The following is a 21416-nucleotide window of genomic DNA, read 5'->3' as shown; positions in this document are numbered from 1 at the left end:
TGGTTTTTCTAGTGAGAATTTTGTTTTAGGTGTATCAGAATTTGACTTCTTAGGTTCAGCAGTGGTTTTAAGTTTCACAACAGTGGTTGGTTTTTCTGGTGGTGATATTGGTTTAGGAAATATGACAATAGGAGATTCGTTGTGTTTGTGTGATTTTCTTCTATTTGAAGTTCCAATGTTGAAGTTCCTCTTCTGCTTTCGTTCAATCTCTTTATCTGTCTGTTTGTTAACGAAATCATCAATTCCCTTTTTGTTATCAGTATCAGATTTTTCAGGAGATTTTGCAGAAGTTTGCTTGGCAGGCTTTGGATTTTGTTTTGGCTGATTCATTGGTGTTGGTTTGCCAAAGTTTTTCATGAAATATTTTTCCCTCTTTTCAGCATCATCTTCATCGCTTTTGCTGATATGTTTTTATAATCAAATTTTATGGTGTTTCATGGCTTTTTATGCAGATTGAAAAACAAGAGTTTGAGCTTAAGCCAATGAATTGTTCAGGCCAGTGCTTAATATTCAAGAAGAAAGTTCATTCTCACAGAGGCCGGTTTTTTTGGGTTATATACCTATATGTTAAGAATATGTTTTTTATTTAACACTTTCTTTAAAATTTATGTGAACCATAAGCTTTACAATTCTAAAATTGACATTCAAACACTAAAGTTTTGGCGTCTGTTATTTATCTATTTTAAAATTGGTGTCTGCTATTTATTTATTTTAAAATTGACATTAAAACACTAAAATTTTGGGAGTTGGAAATGATAATTTTGGTTCTGTTTGTAGGTATGGTCGAACTATGGATGGAGGTTAGTTTATTTTCACTGAACATTTGTATTTCATTTTTTGACAGCTTTATTTTGATTGCTACAATGGGTTAGGAAGGTAAGGTCTCAAACATTCTCACAAATCCCGTGTGTTAGTTTTTTTTTATTCCTCTACATTATTCAGTAGAAAGTGGTTTCTTTGACTATGCAATTTAGGGTATGGAAATCTGTTGGGGTTTGTATGCATGTTCAAGGACACAGAGATGCAATAACATTAGTTAGTATCGTGAAAGCCTCAGGTATGATATATTTAGCAAAGTTATCATATTGGTTATTATACAATGTTGGTGGTTAGGAATGTTGGTGGTTAGGAAAACACACTTATGTTTGTTCACAAAAGCCCAAAGAACTGGATTGTGTTGGAGATATACTTGGTACATTTAAGTTTGTCGAACGGGTTGCCATTGTAGAATTTGGTGTGAGACATTGAGAGAGTTGTTTGTATCGTTTTCATTTTCAGTTCTCACTACTACAAAATGGAGTATTAGACGGTGTTGAATATTTATTTTAGACGGGGTTAAAGCAATAACACCGTCTAAAAATCAATACCTATATGATCATTGTGTTGTTTTGATTAAAATATTCAAGAAAATTCAAAAGAACCCCGTCTAATACTTAAACACCGTCTTATACTAATTTATGCAACCTTTAGACGGTGTTGTTTTTTAACACCGTCTTATAAACATCATGAAGCAACAGAATCCGTTGATGAAAGGTGGATCAAATGGCTAGGGCTTTAAAGGCATCTGGACTATAAGCGGGAGAATTTCCCACCTTCACGAGATTACCTTTCTCCCCCCAAATCCAATCGTCTCTCTTTCCAGCCCTAAATTCCCACTCGTCGCTCTCTTTCTAGCCCTAAATCTCCCCCCTCCAGAGTTCCGGCGTGAAGCTTTTTCTGGCGTGTAGGTGGTTTGCGGCTTCTTTACAACAGGTAGATAACAGAATCCTTGTGCTTGCATCCTTTGTTTTTGGTGATTTGTTTAAACCCTAATTTAAACTGATGTTTGGAACTCTGCACATATTAGATTCAACTGAATTTTGTTTTGTTTTCCTCTTTGACTGGAATCTATATTTAAACACACATAAATTAGGATTTGGGTATTTCCCGGATTAGGTAGTTTGATTTGTAAAATAAATTGTGGGGGTACAAGAGTGGGTAGTTTAAAATTGCTGGGACACGAACTTGGTGTGTATTTTACAGTCTAGTTATTTACTAGATGGTGTTGTGTATTTAGTTTGGGTTTGAAATAAATTCCAAACCCATTCTAAAAAATGGTAACAATTGTATGCTACATTGGTCTGATATTCCAAAATTTGGGATTTTGGTTATTATTTTAAGATAGGATCAAGGAATACTAAATTAAATTAAGAAAATGTAGTTTTAATAATATAAGTGGTGGCTAATATGTTTGTTAGGGATTTTTATGAGTTGGTGGAATATTAGGCTTAAGGGTGTGGCATTAATGGATTGCTATACCAACCCCTTGTCTTATCCACCATGGTTCACATGGTTAAACCATGGCAACCATGAGGCTCCTTTCCTTTTTCAATATCTCTTTTTTCTTTTCACAAAAATAAATTAAAAAAAGATATTAGTGGTTTTGGTCATGACCACACCCTTAGGATAGTGGTTTTGGATGATGGATTAGAAGTGGGTGACATGGCGCTGATGTAGAGAGTTATGGTGACCATAAGGGTCATGACCACACCCTATAGACTTATAAAAAAATGAGAAAGGAAATGAAAAGTCAAAAGATATTAATGACCTTGCAATTCTTTGCATGTAACTATGAGATCATGCTTTTAAAGGTCAAAATACCATTGAATGAATTGATGGGACGGTCAACTATAATTCTATGTATATATTATAATTTGTAATTAAGATTGACAATCTTCCAGTAGTGATTAGTTTGTGACATTTGTAGGATCATGTTCTTGTTGGATCAGTTCTGTTTAGACATAATGGAAAACAGGAAAACATACCTTTGATTGCATCAGTACAGGCCAGCAGAGAATCCAGATGGAGACGTAGCAACAGTGTTTGACATGATTGTCAGTTTGATCCGGTTCCTCCTTAGGGTGCAATCTAATGATGGTGATGAAGAAAACCGAATAGGGTGTTCGGTTGAGGAGAGGAGGTCGATTGATGTTATGAGAATTAATTAGGTTATGTGTCTAACCCTAAAACCTCCACATAAGTCTCCTTATATATGCACCCAAGAGGAAACCCTAATTAGTTAATAAGGGTAATTAGGCCCATCAACAATTACCAACTAATTATTTAATAGGTTGTTATATATTTTGATCTATATAATGTAAATGATTATAATGGCTACTAGATTAAATATAACATAATATATATATATATAATCTTACATTCTCCCACTTAGCCGAGTAATCATTTACTATGAGTATTAAATAAGACTGATCAGGAGTTAACACTCATTTTAGCCTTAAACAAGAAATACAGCCGTTGAATCATTATGCGACTCAGGACCCCCATTAGTCATACTATAGCCTTAATTTAAAACCTAATCGTTATGATCAAAATACGCATAAGCCCTTTGTTTGATTTGTAACTTTATTTGTCTATATGCCATTATGCCGGCTTGACATATTCTTAGAGACATACAAAATCAAACTGATGAGGAAAATTAACTAATAGTTAGTCATTCATAGTACGATATGCAATTGCACACAACCGTTAATTAACACCCGTCTATGGGCTCTCTTAATAAGACTTATGGGTAATAGCCCTTCAGTTTATAGGATCCTTAAGCATATCATGAATGTATTCGATACAAAACTTAGTTTCCTCAATTCGTTCATAAACGAATAATTAATTGCGTATCGAAATTTAATGCAGCACCTCTTGAACTGTTACTGTTCAAGGAGTCATGGTAGCTGACTTTATCACACTAAGTCTTCAAAACATTAATTATATGGAGTTTATAAACTTATGAGTCCACTGATAAATTTCCAACAACATTTAGTGACTATATTATGTCTTTATAACTTAGGTTGTTGATATCAATCCATTATGACTCCTCCATGAGATAGGTTTTGTCTGCTGACATAAAGATATACCCGAAATAACATTTTGTCATCTTTGAACATTACAAAGTTAAAGTAATCAACCGGTTTTAATTCTCACTTCTTCTTTAAATTGTAGCCTCTCGTTTCTTTTAAAGATATTGTAATACTCCATTAGATGCTTCACATTAATCTAGACATATCTAGTGTGTTGCAATGTGAGTAATATCTAAACGAGTGTAGACTTGAATTTACATAAGGCTTCTAATTAATGAAGCGCAAGGAAATAATCTCATTTATCCTATTATCCTCTAAAGGAGAGCAGTATTTTGTTACATATGTAAGGACCCATTTAATGTTAAACTTATGGAACGAAACTAATGTCCCATTGGGTCTATCTCGGCATGTTATGATATCTATTACGTAAAAGATATCTCTGAGATCTATTATATCAAAGTTTGTGTTAACAATGCTTTGACTTATGTAACATATACTTGCCAAAAGAATATCATCTATATAGACAAGTTTATTTTAGTTGTTCCCACTAATTTTGAGGTAGGTACATTAATCCACTTGGTTGTTGATGAAAATAATTACATTAAGATTTCATCACATTATGATGTTTGCATTAACCCATAGATGGATTTTGTTGGCTTACAAATAAAGTGTTCTTTAACCTTCAGTTTAGAACTTTCAGGTTGTTTTATGAACACGTAAATGTGTCAGTCAGTTTGTTAGGGAAAGTGTAACACCTCGAAATTTTGGGTCCAATAATGTGTTAACACGTGTCATAAGTTTACACGTGGCATTAAATATTAAATAAAGGACTAAAGTTGACAACCCTTGAAAGTATGTAAATTCGAGGGTTATAAATGTCAACGAAGGGTAAATATACGGTATAGTAACCCTAAACGATGCTCGTACCTCCAAACGAATAAATCATGGATCGTACGGAAGCGAAACGCGGAAGAAAGTGAGAGATTACAAGCTACAGGGGTTAACCGTGTCAACATGTTTAATTATACCTCTGAGTGGCCCTTTAACGCTCCCGAGGCTTTGTAACAGTATTATACACTCACTAGAATATATTGTATAAATTCTGCGAAGTTCCGCTTTAAAACGAGAAATTACGATCGAATTCGTATGAGAAGGGTTAAAAGCGTCAATAATGAAAGTTAAGGCTTTCAGAATAATTAAATAAACTAACCAGGGACTTAACTAAGCGAGTAAATAACACGAGGCCCTTAGTTGTAAATAATCAAGGGCCAAATCGCAAAGTTACCCCTTCAAAACCCGAAAGGTCAAGTTAATGATTACTAAAGATTTCATTATTAATTACTAAAGATTTTGTTACCCCTTCAAAACCCGAAAGGTCAAGTTAATGATTACTAAAGATTTCATTAATAATTACTAAAGATTTTGTTATTTATTACAAAGATTTAGTCATCATTACAAAAGATTTAAAATCTTTGAAAAATAACCCTCTCGCGGGCCGCGTTGCGTTTTGGGTTAAGTTGAGGCGGGCCACGAGCCTCCTAAATTGAACGCGTCTGATGTTGAACTCAGGCGACCCGCGTACAAAGTGCATGGATCTTCCATGCGGGCCGCGTCAGGCGCCCAGATGCAGAAACATGCTCAAATTGGCTGTTCAGCCTTCTAAACGCCATGAGATGCATTTAAACCCTGCCAATTGGTCCCTAAACAACCCCTAAGCATTAGGAACTCATGTTGGAAGGTTGTGGATAGTTGGGGGACTTGTGTGTCAAAAAGTTGTGGTGAAAACTACTATAAAAGGCCATATTAAGTTCACAACTTAATCATAACTCAAAACAACTTCTCTGATCATTTCTGAAGCTCCCAAGACTTCTTCTAGCCATCTAAATCGTGCTCAAACTTCTGTAAGTTGTTTAGAACATTTGGAGTTTAGTTTTTGCTTAGTATATAGCTAAAAATTCAACCGTCGTAACTACGGTTTGGCTTCGATATAACTCCTAAATAGCTCAGTCATATCTCGAATCAAAAGTAGTTATAAGTTGGTATTTATGTGGGTAATAAACCTCTGAAAGGGTTCCCCACGATCACCAATCTAACTATGTCAAAAATCGAGTCAAACGAATGCATAAAAAGTCAACAGAATTCCATTTTAACGATTCTTGCATAATCTATGATATAAATGATATGAAACCTGTTTTGATAATCATAAAACATGATAATAAGTATATAAACTTGTTTGCGCTCGTTTGAATCGACCATTTGCTATATTGAACCGGTTCGGAGCCGAATGTCGCAAAAGTTTGACTTTTGTTTTGACTTCAGTTCTGACCCGTTTTAGTGAGGTATAGATATGCCTTAGGACTCTCTTAGGACCAGGTCACATATTGGAATGAACCTCTGTGATCGGTTCATGAGTTATCCGAGTCTTTTGCGCATTCCCGTCATTCGCCTAAAAGTTGACCGTAACGGCCTTTTGAAATTAAAACGAGTATTTCGGATACGTGAACGGACCAGAACCTTGCTTAATAAATTATAAGCATGTCCTTAAAGTTTCACGTCAATCCGAGGTCTAGAATGAGAGTTATGCTAATTAGCGCAATTAAAATAAACTTTTGTAATAAACGGCGCAATTAGCATAAGTCCCATCTAAACCAAGATTTCGTCACCAAAACTTTTACCCACTGTTATAAATTAATATTTTGGGAATTTTAAAGATTTTTAATAATTTTTACCTTGCTCATAACCTGCGGTTATGGCTACGGTTCGGTAAATACCGAATATGCCCTTTTCGGCCAAAACATGAGTTCTACAAGGTCTTTTGACCCGATTCCAGTTGCCACTGATTTTAAATAATAATTAAAGTATTTTAGACTTTATAAACTGTTCGGGAAACTCAGATTTCCTGTAGAACTCGAAAAGCCCTTTTAAAAGTCTTTAAAATGACCGAAACACCCCTACGGGGCATAATATTAACTTAAACTCGTTACGGGCATCACGGAAGGTATCCTACTGATACCACAACCTCTTTAAGGCATATTGACTTAGGAAATAAGCGTAAGACTCTCACGGTTACCCGTTGCGCCTATTGCGCGCACGGTTCGGCTTATGTAACTGGTTTACATAATTTAGCCGAAACGGGTCAAACTATATTGTTTTAACCCCAAAATCCAGAGTATGATTGTTATACCCATATGAAACAAGTCTTCAAACTTGTTGGGTCAAAATCACACTCCATTCACGGTTTTCGCCTTTCACGCGATTAAACCGTAACAATTCTTTAAGACTAACCGGTCTAAGCTTAGGCTTAATTAAAGACCCGTTAGCATTCTAATTGGTTATTTATACCATCGTTCCAGACTAGAGCCTTCCGGTAAATTGTACCTACGCTTACTTAAGTGAATACGGCTGAGTTATTATTCTTGCTATTTTAAGACAGGAGCTAGCTCAGGTAAATACTCTTAACTTATTTTCCCTATACGGGCTTGGGATACGGTATAATAATACCGCTTGGTCGGGTATTGAATATTTAATCGGATTGTGATTAAATTATTGAGGTAACCCGGTTTGATCTGTATTGTTTGAAATAAAAGCCTTTAGGGGTTAATGACCATGTCCCGGATATCCTTGACATAATTGTATTATAAAATGGTCACGTCTTATGCACGGGGTGTAGGCATACACCTGACAGTTGCATAAGGGAAACGGTATCTCACGCTCAGTGGGCCTATACTTGTGATGTGTCTATTAATCATGACTCGGTTTCTATATCGGACCCTGAACGTACAACGAACATGTAAATCTGTATACAAGATCATAAATATGATTGTCTCAAGTTATAAAAGATTAATTTTGCCTCTGTGCATTTTAATCAAAGTGTCAAAATAATTTGTGCCTGGTGCATCTAAATAAATTTTCCTAAACTCGTTTCAAATGAGTCAGTTGAGTGTATTTACCAGTGAAAACTGACGTATTTTCAAAAGTCTAAGTGACAGGTACAAGTACGTAATAGGCTGGGAGCTGCTCAGGACATTAATAAGGAATCTTGCAAGTTCTAGGCGTCTAAAGTCTGTTGAACAATTTCTTTGTTTTGATTCGCCTGTGGATCCTTTACTTTCCGTCGTAATACTTGATATTACTTCATCTTCGGAACGTAATATATTTATCTTTTGCTTCCGCTGTGCATTTATATAATTGTGTGGTTTGACTATATTGTTGCCAACATCGTCACGGTAATCCCCCACCGGGCCCACCGGTGAGACACGTGGAAATCGGGGTGTGACAGAAAGTTCTTTTAATGTTCATCTAATGTAGCTTTAAACTATTATAAGCTACTAGAACAGTGATGATCATCAAAGAAATCTTTTGTTAGATATGTAATAAAGATTCTTTAATAATTTATCTCTTCCTGAGTATAACCTTTGACAATCAATCATGCTTCTTCGTGTCTTAACGCTTATATATTAGGATTTGATTTAGTTATGAACACTCTTAGGTAATTCAATCAAATCCCAAACGTTATATGAACACATAAAATCAGTTTTACTAGAAAACTGTTTTATTCCATTTAGAAGATTAATTGACACTAATGGCTTAATTAGAAGAGATAGGATAAGTAAACTTTTTCAAAATCCATTTCAACTTCATTACGGAGATTATGTAATCATCAATGTTAGTAGGCTTTTAAACCTATATGACCTCCTGAGTTGATTATTGGGTTTTAAAAGTTTCAGTTTTATGGATTAGCTCTTGGTTAGGTTGCTATCATTTTCAGGATTCTAAGTGTATAAGAGTTGGTGCAGTATGGTGTACAAGAGGTGTAATCGGAGTTAAATTCGGAGTGAAATTTAATGACACTCTTCCCCCCCCCCCCGCCTCTTGTATTCCTTGCAAGTCATGATAAGGACTTTGACTGCTCTCACTGACCTTAGAAAGCTTTAGGAACTCGGCATGCTTAGGGTCAATACTTAACGACCAACTAATTCTAATAGAGAAACAAGTTAATGACGTCAGTCTTTGTAGTTTCTCTTGTTGAGGAGTATGTTAGTCTAGGTAAGAAATCTAAGTGTGCCCACAATTAAGCAACAATAAAACTGTTGTAAGAGTAGCATTAGATTTTAAGGAGACAAGTTTTGATGGAACAGTGTCGTGATGGAGCGGTGTCTTGTACAAGAGGTGCAAATTTAGGTAATGTGAAATTTTCACCCCCCACCTCTTGCAACTATGGCAAGTTATTATTAAGACATTTAATGCTCCCACTGATCTGTGATATCTCTAAAATGCTACAAGAGAAGTTTCAATGAGGTACGTGATGTGGGAACCAATCACATATACGTTAGACTTTATTTGATTTCTTTAATGTCCAGATATCATAAGAAACTTTAGGGACATATTTAATAGAAATCTTATTAAGTGTATATATATATGAATAGATTTCTTCCAAGACCGTGGGCCATATGCGACAAAATTTAGATACAAGTTGATAGTCTTTTAAATGATAAATGAATTATGTCTGAATATTCCATTTGGAATAAGTTCCACGAATGTCAATGAATGACTTATGATGGACCCATACTTATTCTTTAAGCCAAGTAATATTTAGGGCTTTAATGTCATGATTTAAAATCACTTAGAATGAGATTAGTTGAAAAATCATCCTCATGAACCATGTCATGATTTCTCATGAATTTTGGTTATAATGGATGAAAATTTATAAGTCTCATTTTCCTTTTGTCAAATTCTCAACAAAAGTTGTGAAAGTGTAAGGTACCATCTAGTTTTATCTTAGTAATGTTCAATCCAGATATTTAGAACAAATAAGATGAGAGTTTAAGGTAAGTGTGACTTTATGTTGACTATGCAAACCTCACAACCTTCATAACATTGCTTAATTATGATACTATATTCTGATTAATATTCAGAATTTGTAAGGTATCGAATAGCTTTGTTAGAAGACTGCTTATTATGGTTCTTATAGTGTTAACATTTAATTTTGTCACTAACTCTCAAGTTAGTTATTTGTTGAATTATGTTAAGGAAACATATGGAACTAGAGTCAACTAATCATGTGTTAATAGGAAAATTAAAATTATCAGACTTAAATTTCATTAATAAGTGACTATCTAATTAATTTATCCAACTGTTCTTTAGAATAATGGATAGTCTCGTTGCTTATGTCTAGTCAAATGACACAATTATGCACTGAGATTTTCCCTTGAAGAACCTTAAAGTTGGAATTTTTTACTTGCAATTTGTCTATGGACCTTAGAACAATCCTCTTTTAAAGTTTTAAGTGGTTGTAAGGTGAGTAATAACTTATTTTCCAGCTTCAAACATTTATTTCTTTGTACATATGTTGCTTATCAACACACTCATTATACTTTGGTACTTTTGAGTGTTATAGTTGATTTATAAGACATCAAATTGTACAAGTGAAAATCTTAGTATATAATGTACTGAAAAAATTGTACTTATTTCCATGCGTAATCCCTTAACTTTAGGGGTCATGGTATTTTACATTATAATGTATTCACATATACCACTTAACCTTATAATTTAGAATTTTAAATGAAGGCATGCATCTTAGGAATTCTTGTGATTATTCCATAAATAATAGATTAGTCTTAGGAAAGACTTAATCTGGAATAACTTTAGTGATAGCATTTATGTTTGAGAGATCTTAATTATCATAAGAGACATCATGTTCGATTTATCCTATTCATCATGCTCTACTTTTCTTCTGTATTACCTTTATCAGAAGAGAGCAGTAGGATTATCGTGTCTTAAGAGATAATCAAGGATTTAATTTTAAGAGCTAATCTTATAGAAACTTTAAATACAGCAAAACATTTTAGGTTTAAGAATTAGAGTGGACGAGATATTGATTTATAGAAGAAAATTACAGTGAGTAAAATTATGGGTACTAAAAAATAAGGCAGACGAAATGATCATAAAATTAATTAATGAAGGATCATTGATATAAGGATCATTATGTGAAGAGGTTGTGATATGTCTATTACTAACATCAAAATAATAGACTTATTTAAAGTTCTACTTAAACGAAGACAAATCAGCTTTGGCCAGAAGTGTAATCATTTAAGCTTGTGTGCAAAGTAATCGTGACAAACCAGCTTTGGCCAGAAATGAGACAATCACTTTAGTTATGCACTTGTTAAGTATGCTATACATGAAAGAATTAAATCAGCTTTGGCCAGATATTAAGACATTCACGTTTGTAATGCACACTTAACATAGCTTTCGTAATACTTGAACGATAAGTAGATGTATCAAATCAGCTTTGGCCAGAAGTGATGCATCAGAAGCTCATTCAAGTAAAGCCATTTTGGTTTCGTAAAACATTATTTGATCCTGATTAATTGACTAAGTATTTACAAAACCAATCATTTAATTATCACATTAAACAGCCTAAAGTAATGAGGTTGAGATTTCGAGTTAGTCTTAGGTCTCGAGTGAGATCTCGACTCAGTTATGAGATCTCGACTCATCTTGTAACATTATGAGGTCTCGACTCAGTAAGGTCTCGAGTCGCAACCTCAGTGTCTCGAGTCGTAATCATGGTCTCGACTACTGTGCTTTATGAGACCTCGAATCCATAATGAGGTCTCGAGTCGCAACCATGGTCTCGAGTCGAAACCTTATGGTCTCGAGTCGAAATCGTTGTCTTGAGTTGTAAGGATTTGAGAACACTTATGATTTCGACTCGAGACCATGTGGTCTCGAGTCGAGATCTTGGTCTCGGCTCGTTAAAATTTATCTCGAAACTCCTGTTACAGCTGTTAATGTAAAAGCATAACTAAAAATTCGAATTCTTAGGGATTTGAGATATGGTTTCCAGTTTTAGTGATGATCTAATTTTATCAAAATATTTATCTGATTATCAATAAACAGTTTTCGAACAAAATTAAAAGATAAAATTGGATCAAAACAGGAAAAACACTCAATAATCCTAATTACATTCCAAAACATAAAGGAATTTTCGAATTTTCCTAAGAACACATGATGAACCCTAAAAAATAAAACATGATTCTGGAACCCGAAACCTGAAAATTAAGGCTTCTAAACAGATTTCGAACATAAAATTTAACCATATTGGTTTCGAGTTATATAATAAACCAGTCTTTTTCCAGATCTTCGAGAATCAATGATTTCGGAATTTTATTAGGTCTCGAAACAGGGTTTCGAATTTTTATTAGGTTTTCAAAATTATATTTTCCAGATTTCAATCCCAGAATAATGGATACAAAAACAGAACTAACTAATCAACATATGCTCTGATACCACATGTTGGATCAGTTCTGTTTAGACATAATGGAAAACATGAAAACATACCTTTGATTGCATCAGTACAGGCCAGCAGAGAATCCAGATGGAGACGTAGCAACAGTGTTTGACATGATTGTCAGTTTGATCTGGTTCCTCCTTAGGGTGCAATCTAATGATGGTGATGAAGAAAACCGAATAGGGTGTTCGGTTGAGGAGAGGAGGTCGATTGATGTTATGAGAATTAATTAGGTTATGTGTCTAACCCTAAAACCTCCACATAAGTCTCCTTATATATGCACCCAAGAGGAAACCCTAATTAGTTAATAAGGGTAATTAGGCCCATCAACAATTACCAACTAATTATTTAATAGGTTGTTATATATTTTGATCTATATAATGTAAATGATTATAATGGCTACTAGATTAAATATAACATAATATATATATATATATATATTTAATCTTACAGTTCTAGCTTTGGAAGACTCAGCAATGGATGCTGATCAAGTGGACAACCTCATAAAGTTTTATCCAACAAAAGAGGGGATGGAGCTGCTTCACGTAAACTGTTAGTAAAACAGTTTAAAGGATTAAAAGACAGAATAAACCCTGAACTGTTAGAAATATGTCAATTAAGTCCTTGGAATCTAATTCCAAAAGTAAGGATATTTCTGCACACTTACCAATATTGCAGCAAGTTTAAGCATGGTCCCGATCATGATTAGTATGTATCTTTGATATTGTTCTTCCATTAGGTGTTTTTGATATGCACTCAGAGCTTTTATTCATTTGTTCATGATTAGCAATGGCTTTTGTGCTCAGGGATACAAAGGAGAGAAGGATAAGTTAGGAAAATGTGAACAGGTTTGTAATACACATTTTGTCAACTTAAACAAGTTAATTTGAAATTTATCTACAAATCAAACCAAACTTGATGGACGCATCTTTATATATTTTGAGCAGTTCTTCTTGGAGCTAATGAAAGTTCCACGTACAGAATCTAAGCTTAGAGTTTTTTCTTCTAAGTTACAGTTCAATGCATTACCTCTGTAAGGTACTCATTTCTTTCCGTTTATAAGCTGAAAAGATCTTCATATTTAGCTTCAAGTTTATTCTTCTCTAATTCATCAATGTTTTACGAGTAATACCTAATCAGAAATCGGCAAGTAGTAGTGCACTACCTTTTGTGCTTACATTCACTTTGGTTCATGGTAGCTCTGTTTGATACTTGTAGGTGCTTGTAGGGCTGTTCATTTTTATCCAAAACCCGAAACCTGACCCGAATTCAAAGCCACCCGAACCCGACTTAGCGAATACCCGAAAAACCCGAACCCGAGAAACCCGAACCCGACCAACCCGAACTTTAAATGGTTCGGTTATCGGGTCACTTTTTCCAGGCCAAAACCCGAACAATCCGACCCGAAAAACCCGAAACACGAAACCCGAAAAAAAAACCCAAACATTTATGTAAATTGCCATTTTAGTCCCTGTGGTTTGGGCCATTTTGCCAGTTTAGTCCAAAGGTTTCATTTTTAACATCTGGATCCAAAAAGGTTTCATCGTTGCCATTTTGGTCCAACTGCCTTAACTCCATCCATATCTGTTAAAGCTGCCAAGGGCATTTTTGTCATTTCATTTTGGTCCAACTGACTTAACTCCATCCATATCTAACAAAAATGCCCTTGGCAGCTTTAACAGATATGGATGGAGTTAAGTCAGTTGGACCAAAATGGCAACGATGAAACCTTTTTGGATCCAGATGTTAAAAATGAAACCTTTGGACTAAACTGGCAAAATGGCCCAAACCACAAGGACTAAAATGGCAATTAACTCTTTTTTTTTCTTATAAAATTGTTTTGATTTTGAGTCTTTAATAGGTGGAACACTATGTTTTGGGTCTTTTAAATATTATAATAGCATATCGTCAATTAATCTTTGAACTTTGATGATATTTTGTAAAAAAAACATTTATTTTCATTTTACATCTAAACCCGAAAACCGAATAACCCGACCCGAACTAACCCGAACCCGAATAACCCAAACCCGACTAACCCGAACTTTAAATGGGTTGGCTATCGGGTCAATTTTTCCCAGAAGAAAACCCGAACAACTCGACCCGAAAAACCCGAAACCCGAAGAAAAAACCCGATGAACACCCCTAGGTTCTTGCTGACAAACTACCTGAAGTTCTTGATTTTTCAAAGGATCTTAGCAGTTTGGAACCTGCAGCAAAGGTAATAAATCTAGTTGGAAATTTTCACAAGTTTTATAATATAATTGAGAGTAAAATGGCATTTTCGTCCCTGAGATTTGGCCAGTTTTGTGATTTTCGTCCGAAGGTTTGTTTTTTCGTATCTGGATCCAAAAGGTTTAAAATAATGCCATTTTCATCCGGCTCGTTAAGTCCATCCATTTTTCTTCGTTAAGTCAGGGGTATTTCCGTCTTTTTTTAACTTAAAGGGCAATTCGGTCTTTTTCACTTTATGTAAAAATACCGAATACCTCTCAAAAAGACTGAATTGCCCTTTAAGTTAACAAAAAAGACGGAAATACCCCCGACTTAATGGAGAAAAATGGATGGAGTTAACGAACAGGATGAAAATTGTATATACCTTTGACAATTGTATTTAACATCTTTATCTACCTTTGACAATTGTATTCAACATCTTTATCTGGCTGGAATAACTTATTTTCATAATATGTAGGCGTATAATGACCTTGCAGATTATTGTGGTGTGCCACAACTGGCAAAAATTTAAACCAGGTAAGAGCAGGTTAGATTCTTTTTCATGATGTGCAATTTCATTCGGATGTTTGTTTGTGTATTGGCATAAATGTGTAGAATTATACAATGATTGATCTCTAAAATGCTGCTAAACCTCATATTTACTCTTGTACTTTTTTTTGGCAGATTTTGGTTCAACTTATCAACACAGTGCTACCATGGTTGAAGACGCGTATTAGCTCTCTTAATTAGTTTTAGTAGCAAAAGAGCATGCAAGTTATGGAGAGATTACAGAGTCAAAGGTCTATTTTCTGCATCAAAAACCTATATTTCTGATCGTCTGGAATAAATTATGTGCTTCTCAGCCGAAGTTTTTTAGCGGGTTAGGTATTTTGTTAGTTTAGCTTTATATATAAATTATATGTAGTTTACTTAGGGGCTGTTTGGTAGCCTCTGAATGGTCATTAAGAGGCTACCTCTTAACGGAACCATTAATAATTTTACCAATGAGAAGGTAGAAGAATGTGACATCTGATGATTTACCATTCAGATTTTAGAGATTACCTTTTAACCATTCAGACTTGAGGTTACCTCTTATTCATTCAGATGTTTTAAACCATTAAGAGTTAGCATCTGAGTGGTCATTAAGAGGCTACCAAACAACCCCTTATACAGTTTAACGTAGTTTGTTATGCATTCAACAAATGATTGTAATTTGAATTGGATGTCTACGGGTTTATTTCCGAATTGAATGTGTATTGGTTTGTTTTAATTTGAAAATGTTCCATTGGTGTATATTATCTTGATGTGTATTTCTGCAAAACCTTTTTTTACTATAAATGTTTTTTTTTCAGCAAATGTTTATAAGATGGTGTTAAAAAATATTTATTTTAATAAATACTAGGTTATAACCCCGTGTATTCACGGGTTGAATAAATGAATTTTATATACCAAATAATAAAACATTATCTTTTTAAAAGCCTACTTTATTGCACGGGTTGAAGAAATGTAATTTTATACATTAAATAATAAAATAAGTTATATCTATAAGAACCATATGTATTGTACGGGTTGAATAAATGTAATATTATATACCAAATAATAAAAAAAAATTATATCTTTAAAACCATTGTATTACACGAGTTGAATAAATGTAACATCGTTTACCAAATAATAAAAAAGTTATATTTTTAAAAACCCCTGTGTATTTCATGGGTTGAATAAATATGATTTTATATACCAAATAATAAAAAAAAATATTTAAAAAACTAACGGATTTTTTTTATATTTATAGTAGGATAAGGTTGAATATTAATCTGAACTAACGGATTTTTTTATATTTAAAGTAGGATAAGACTGAATATTAATTTTTTTTATTTAGTTAATATAAGATTAAAAAATCATATGATTGAATATGTGGGAGGTTGTATTATGATAAATCGGTTAACCGTACCGAATGATAAAGATAATAGTGATTGTTGAACAAATTAATTAATAGAATTTAACAGAAACATTTGTGATGTTAGGCATATTTTTTTTTAATTATTTGAAAGTTAATATTAACTTTGGAGTTCGTATGAATTCTTATTAGATTTGATTAAATGTTATTGACAATAAAAATTTGTATTAGATTAGATTTTAGATTTGATTAAATATTACTAATAATAAGAATTTGTATTAATTTAGATTAAGTATTATTATTTTTAGTATTATTAATAATTTTAATCAATTAAATGAGAGAATGACAAGTGTCCCAAAACATGTTTCTTTTATTATATAGTATAGATATAGATTTAGATCAATGAAAATAAAATTTGATTTGTAGATTAAAGTTACCGGAATATAAAATATTACTTTCTCATCTGATAATTTTAAAAAATAAATATATATCCTTTATATCCATTGGGAATAACCCAATGGTGTTATTGTGTTAGATAAGATGTAGAATAGGTGGAGGTTATGGGTTCAATTCCCATGACATGTAAGTTTAGCCATTCAAAACAAAAATAATAAAAAGTAAAAAATAAAAAATATATATATATCCTTTATGAAACCCATGTACCAAAGTATGATTTTGACAGAATGTTTTGCGCCTTTTCCCCCTCCAAAGACTTTGGTGCATTGTTAAATATAATAACCATTTTTTTTTCTATTGGATCTTTAAAGTTATATGCAGTTATTAACATGTAAAAGATTATATTTATAAATACGAAGATATCATAATAGAAAAATCATAATAATTTTCACGTTTGTAATTCGTATGAATTCCTATTAGATTTGATTAAATATTATTAATAATAAAAATTTGTATTAGATTAGATTTTAGATTTGATTAAATATTATTAATAATAAGAATTTGTATAAATTTAGATTAAATATTATTATTTTTAGTATTATTAATAATTTTAATCAATTAAATGAGAGAATGACAAGTATCCCAAAATAGGTTTCTTTTATTATATAGTATAGATTTGAAAATGTTTTTATATTAAAGGAAAAATTACAAGTTTTGTCCTTTATATTTATACTACTTTTCAGACGGTGTCCTTTTTAACGAATGTTGACAGGCGGTGTCCTTTACTAGGTATTTTGTTGCAAGTTTAGTCCTTTACACCCAACCCAGTTAAAAAACCCTGTTAATTGTTGGGTGTAAAGGACTAAACTTGCAACAAAATACCTAGGTAAAGGACTAAACTTGCAACAAAATACCTAGTAAAGGACACCGCATGTCAACAATTAACAGGGTTTTTTAACTGGGTTGGGTGTAAAAGACTAAACTTGCAACAAAATACCTTGTAAAGGACACCGCCTGTCAACATTCGTTAAAAAGGACACCGCCTGAAAAGTGGTATAAAGATAAAGGACAAAACTTATAATTTTTCCTATATTAAAAGACGGTGTTCATCAAGTTAAAGACGGTGTTCAAATTGAACACCATTTTAAACCGGTGTAGTTTAAGACGGTGTTGACACATATGTCTTTTCAATTTCAATACTTATATATTAACTTTGTGCGGCAAATATGCCATGTAGATGTAAAAGCTCGAGAACCCCTTTTATATGCAAGCCATGTAGCGTGCCTAAAGATATGTGATTTGGCTATTTAAAGGTGTTCTTTTATTTATCAAATGCTAAAAAAATTAGTGGATGATAATCTAGATGTTAATAGCATCGGTTGTTTTGCAGTGATTTCTGCTTCACTCCAGACCCACATCAAAGATGCTAGCCCAAAAAGTCTTGACAAAAATGTAGAGATACTGATGTTTTCATCTACCAAAGTTGGAAAGTTGTATGTGTTTGATAGTAATAAATAATAATCACATGGTCAACTGTAAACCAATGCAATTGAAGAAAGATGCAACTACTATATTCATTCCTTATAAAAAGTGGCGTTCGAAAAAATCATTATAAAAAGTAAAATTAAATAGCAGAAAGGCAAGCATGCTACTATGCTATTTTGTATTACAATTATAAAGAGTGAAGTTAAAGTTTTTTTAGAATAGAAACGTGTAAAATGGGTTGAAGGTCTCTTTTATTATAATTTTATGTCTTATCTAACTTAAAATGTTCAATCCGTGTATCACACGTGCAGATAACCTAGTATTAATAATAATAATAATAATAATAATAATAATAATAATAATAATAATAATGTAATTATAATATTAGAGTAATGGTCTTTTATCTTAATGGATATAATAATAGTAACATGTTTAGTCGTGTACTTATGATTTAATATTGAGATACGTTTGGCCTTTAGGGTTCATTAAAGATGTCAAACTCAAAAAGTCAAGACTTGATGAAAGAAAAACACGATGCAACGTGTCTTATGCCTTCAATAATTGATTATTATTATTATTATTATTATTATTATTCTTTTAATTTAATTAAAATTGTGTATTGCGTAGCGTTTGTTCTAAACATTTATACGCTTGTATCGTTGGTTACAATATTATATTGCAATTTACTTTTTTATTAAGGGTGGAGATACAATAGAAAGTTTATTTGGCTAGGAAGGTTAGGAAGTGATCTTGACCATCCATTAAGTTAATCAAGGGCTAAGATTAAATCAGGGAAATTGAAAGGAAGAAAAGAGGCGCGTGAGTTTTATTCAAGGGCATTCTAGTCAATCCAAGTCAATAGTTTCTCTCTCCTCCAATTCCCCCCCCCCCCATTTTTTAAACGTTAATAACTCTTTCATACGACATTATTTTTTTTATAAAAATTGCACCAAAAAAACGAACGTTTTTTATCTTTAAAACGAGTATACTATTGCTATATTTAAAAAAAAAATAATAAACCCAGTTGCGTAAAACACAATAGAAAAACCACCAGTTATGTAAAACGCAATGAAAAAAAAACCTAAAAAAGTGACATTTTTCTAAAACGCAATTCACCAAAAACACAAAGAAACGACTTATTTGTAAAACGCAATGGCCAGAAAACACACAGAAATGTCTTATTTGTAAAACGCAATGGCCAGAAAACACATAAAAATGTGTTTTACCTAAAACGCAATGCACCAAAAACACAAAGAAATGACTTATTTGTAAAACGCAATGGCCAGAAAACACTTAAAATGTCTGTTTTCTAAAACGCAATGGACTGAAAACACATAAAAAAGTGTTTTACCTAAAACGCAATGCACCAAAAACACAAAGAAATGTCTTATATGTAAAACGCAATGGCCAGAAAACACTTAAAAATGACTCATTCTAAAACGCAATGGACTGAAAACACCTAAAAATGTGTTTTACCTAAAACGCAATGACTAAAAACACTTAAAAATGTGTTTTTTTTTTTTTTTTCTAAAACGGGATAGCCAGAAACCACATAAAACTCTCTTATTTCTAAAACGCAATTGACACAAAAACTGTCTGTCCCTGTGAACTGTCTGAATTGTCTACGAATTACTGTCTTCGAAATGAGCCAATTTCTGGGAAATTAATTTTTCTGATGCGTTTTTAGTACAGCAATTTAACCCAGCTCAACCCCAGCCAGGGGCTCTGCCCCTTGGACCCCGCTACCAGGGGCTGCCGCCCCCGGACCCCCGCAAAGATCGTAAAACGCAATGACTAAATCAAAAACCCAGATCGTGAAAATGAAATTAAAGAATTTCTTACATGGATCGAAGCCGATTTCTTCATCAATTGACAAAATTTGAATGATAGAAAAACTTATCAACGCTCGAATCGAACGAATCGAGTGATTATCTCCAAAATCACCGGAAAAAAACGAGATTTTTTTATGAAATTAAACTGGGTTTTCTTCAAAAAAAAGCTGAAGAACACGTTGATCGGGTTTTGAATCATTGATTGGTGATGAAAATCGCATTATAATGTAGTGATTATTGAGATAGAAAGTGAAGAAATAGTTGAAGATGATGGGTTTTGAAAATGGTGGGTTTTGAAGTTACTAGGTTTTGAAAAAAGAAGAAGAAGGAGTTGGATTGACTAAAATACCCTTTCTCTTTATTTTAAAATTTGCCACATGTCATAATCCTATGGCTTCCTATCCTTCTTAGCGAAAATTAACTTCCTATTTGATCTTTTCCCTTTTTAGTAATTAAATATAGATTGTATTCAATAGTAATTTACATCGAGATAGTTGGTAAACGGGCAACAAGCTGCGCCGCTACCCCTTTTTAAATATTAATAAATACAAATATGGTCATGACGTGTGAGTCCTCCAATCACATCACACTTGGCTTATAGAACGATAAGGGAGTGTATATGTAATGTAGCCTAAGAACGAGTCATTGATAGATACTGAAAGGTGGGTCTATTATAAACAGTGATCATTGATTCAAATATAAAGATTCATTCATTATTTGTTGTTTTTCTTATTTTCGAGTAGAGATATGGTATAAATAAAGTATGTTTTTTTAGAAGCATATTGTCAAAGAAAGGACAAGTGGGAAGGTAGTTTTTTTTGTCAAGAGCCAAAATCCGTCGAAGAGTTGTTGACTTGAGGGTGGAAAACCTCTCAGATGCTATTATATTGGCCGATCATTAGTTTTTATTTGAAGACTATTGTTCTTGTTTGCTTCATCTCTTTCTATTTGAAGATTATTATTGTTCCTGCTTGCTTTGTCTCTTTCATAGCTCATCCATATCCATCATTTGTGAAGAAGTAACTAAATCATGTTTTGGTTATCATTACTCGCTCTGTTTTAAATAAAAAGTCACAAACTAATATCTCATGATCCTAAATTAACCAAAAAAAAATCATGATAAACAAAAGTATAAATCTTATAGATAAAAAATAAGTATAGAACTCAATCCAAATTAATTAACCAACACCACCACGTAAAAGCCTACCCCACATGCACAACATAGTTTTGTTTGTTTTATCTTTTGACAAGGTTGGCTCCCATTTAGTTTAGTTAGTCGGGGTGATTGTTTAAGCATAAACTTTGTATAATCAATCTTTTAACAAGGGGTCAGTATGCATTTATTTATGGAAAGAAGAAGAAGATATTGTATTCTAATGTCGATCAGTTGGACCCATTCAAGGGTGATTTTGTACACGTCCTTCAACTCCTACTTATAATACCCACTTGCA

General features: G+C 33.0%; 1 long non-coding RNA gene across 1 annotated transcript; it reads left to right on the top strand.

The window, feature by feature from the left end:
* The first annotated feature begins 12602 nt into the window (after positions 1 to 12602).
* Positions 12603 to 13169, top strand: LOC118482299. The gene is made up of 3 exons (XR_004868311.1): positions 12603 to 12852; positions 12951 to 12992; positions 13092 to 13169. It is a non-coding gene; the product is annotated as an uncharacterized LOC118482299 (long non-coding RNA).
* The last annotated feature ends 8247 nt before the right edge of the window (positions 13170 to 21416 follow it).

This window comes from Helianthus annuus, chromosome 9 (assembly GCF_002127325.2).
Source record: "Helianthus annuus cultivar XRQ/B chromosome 9, HanXRQr2.0-SUNRISE, whole genome shotgun sequence".
Classification (NCBI taxonomy): domain Eukaryota; kingdom Viridiplantae; phylum Streptophyta; class Magnoliopsida; order Asterales; family Asteraceae; genus Helianthus; species Helianthus annuus.
Note: the sequence above shows the minus strand (reverse complement) of the source record. Positions and strands in the feature narration are given on the sequence as shown.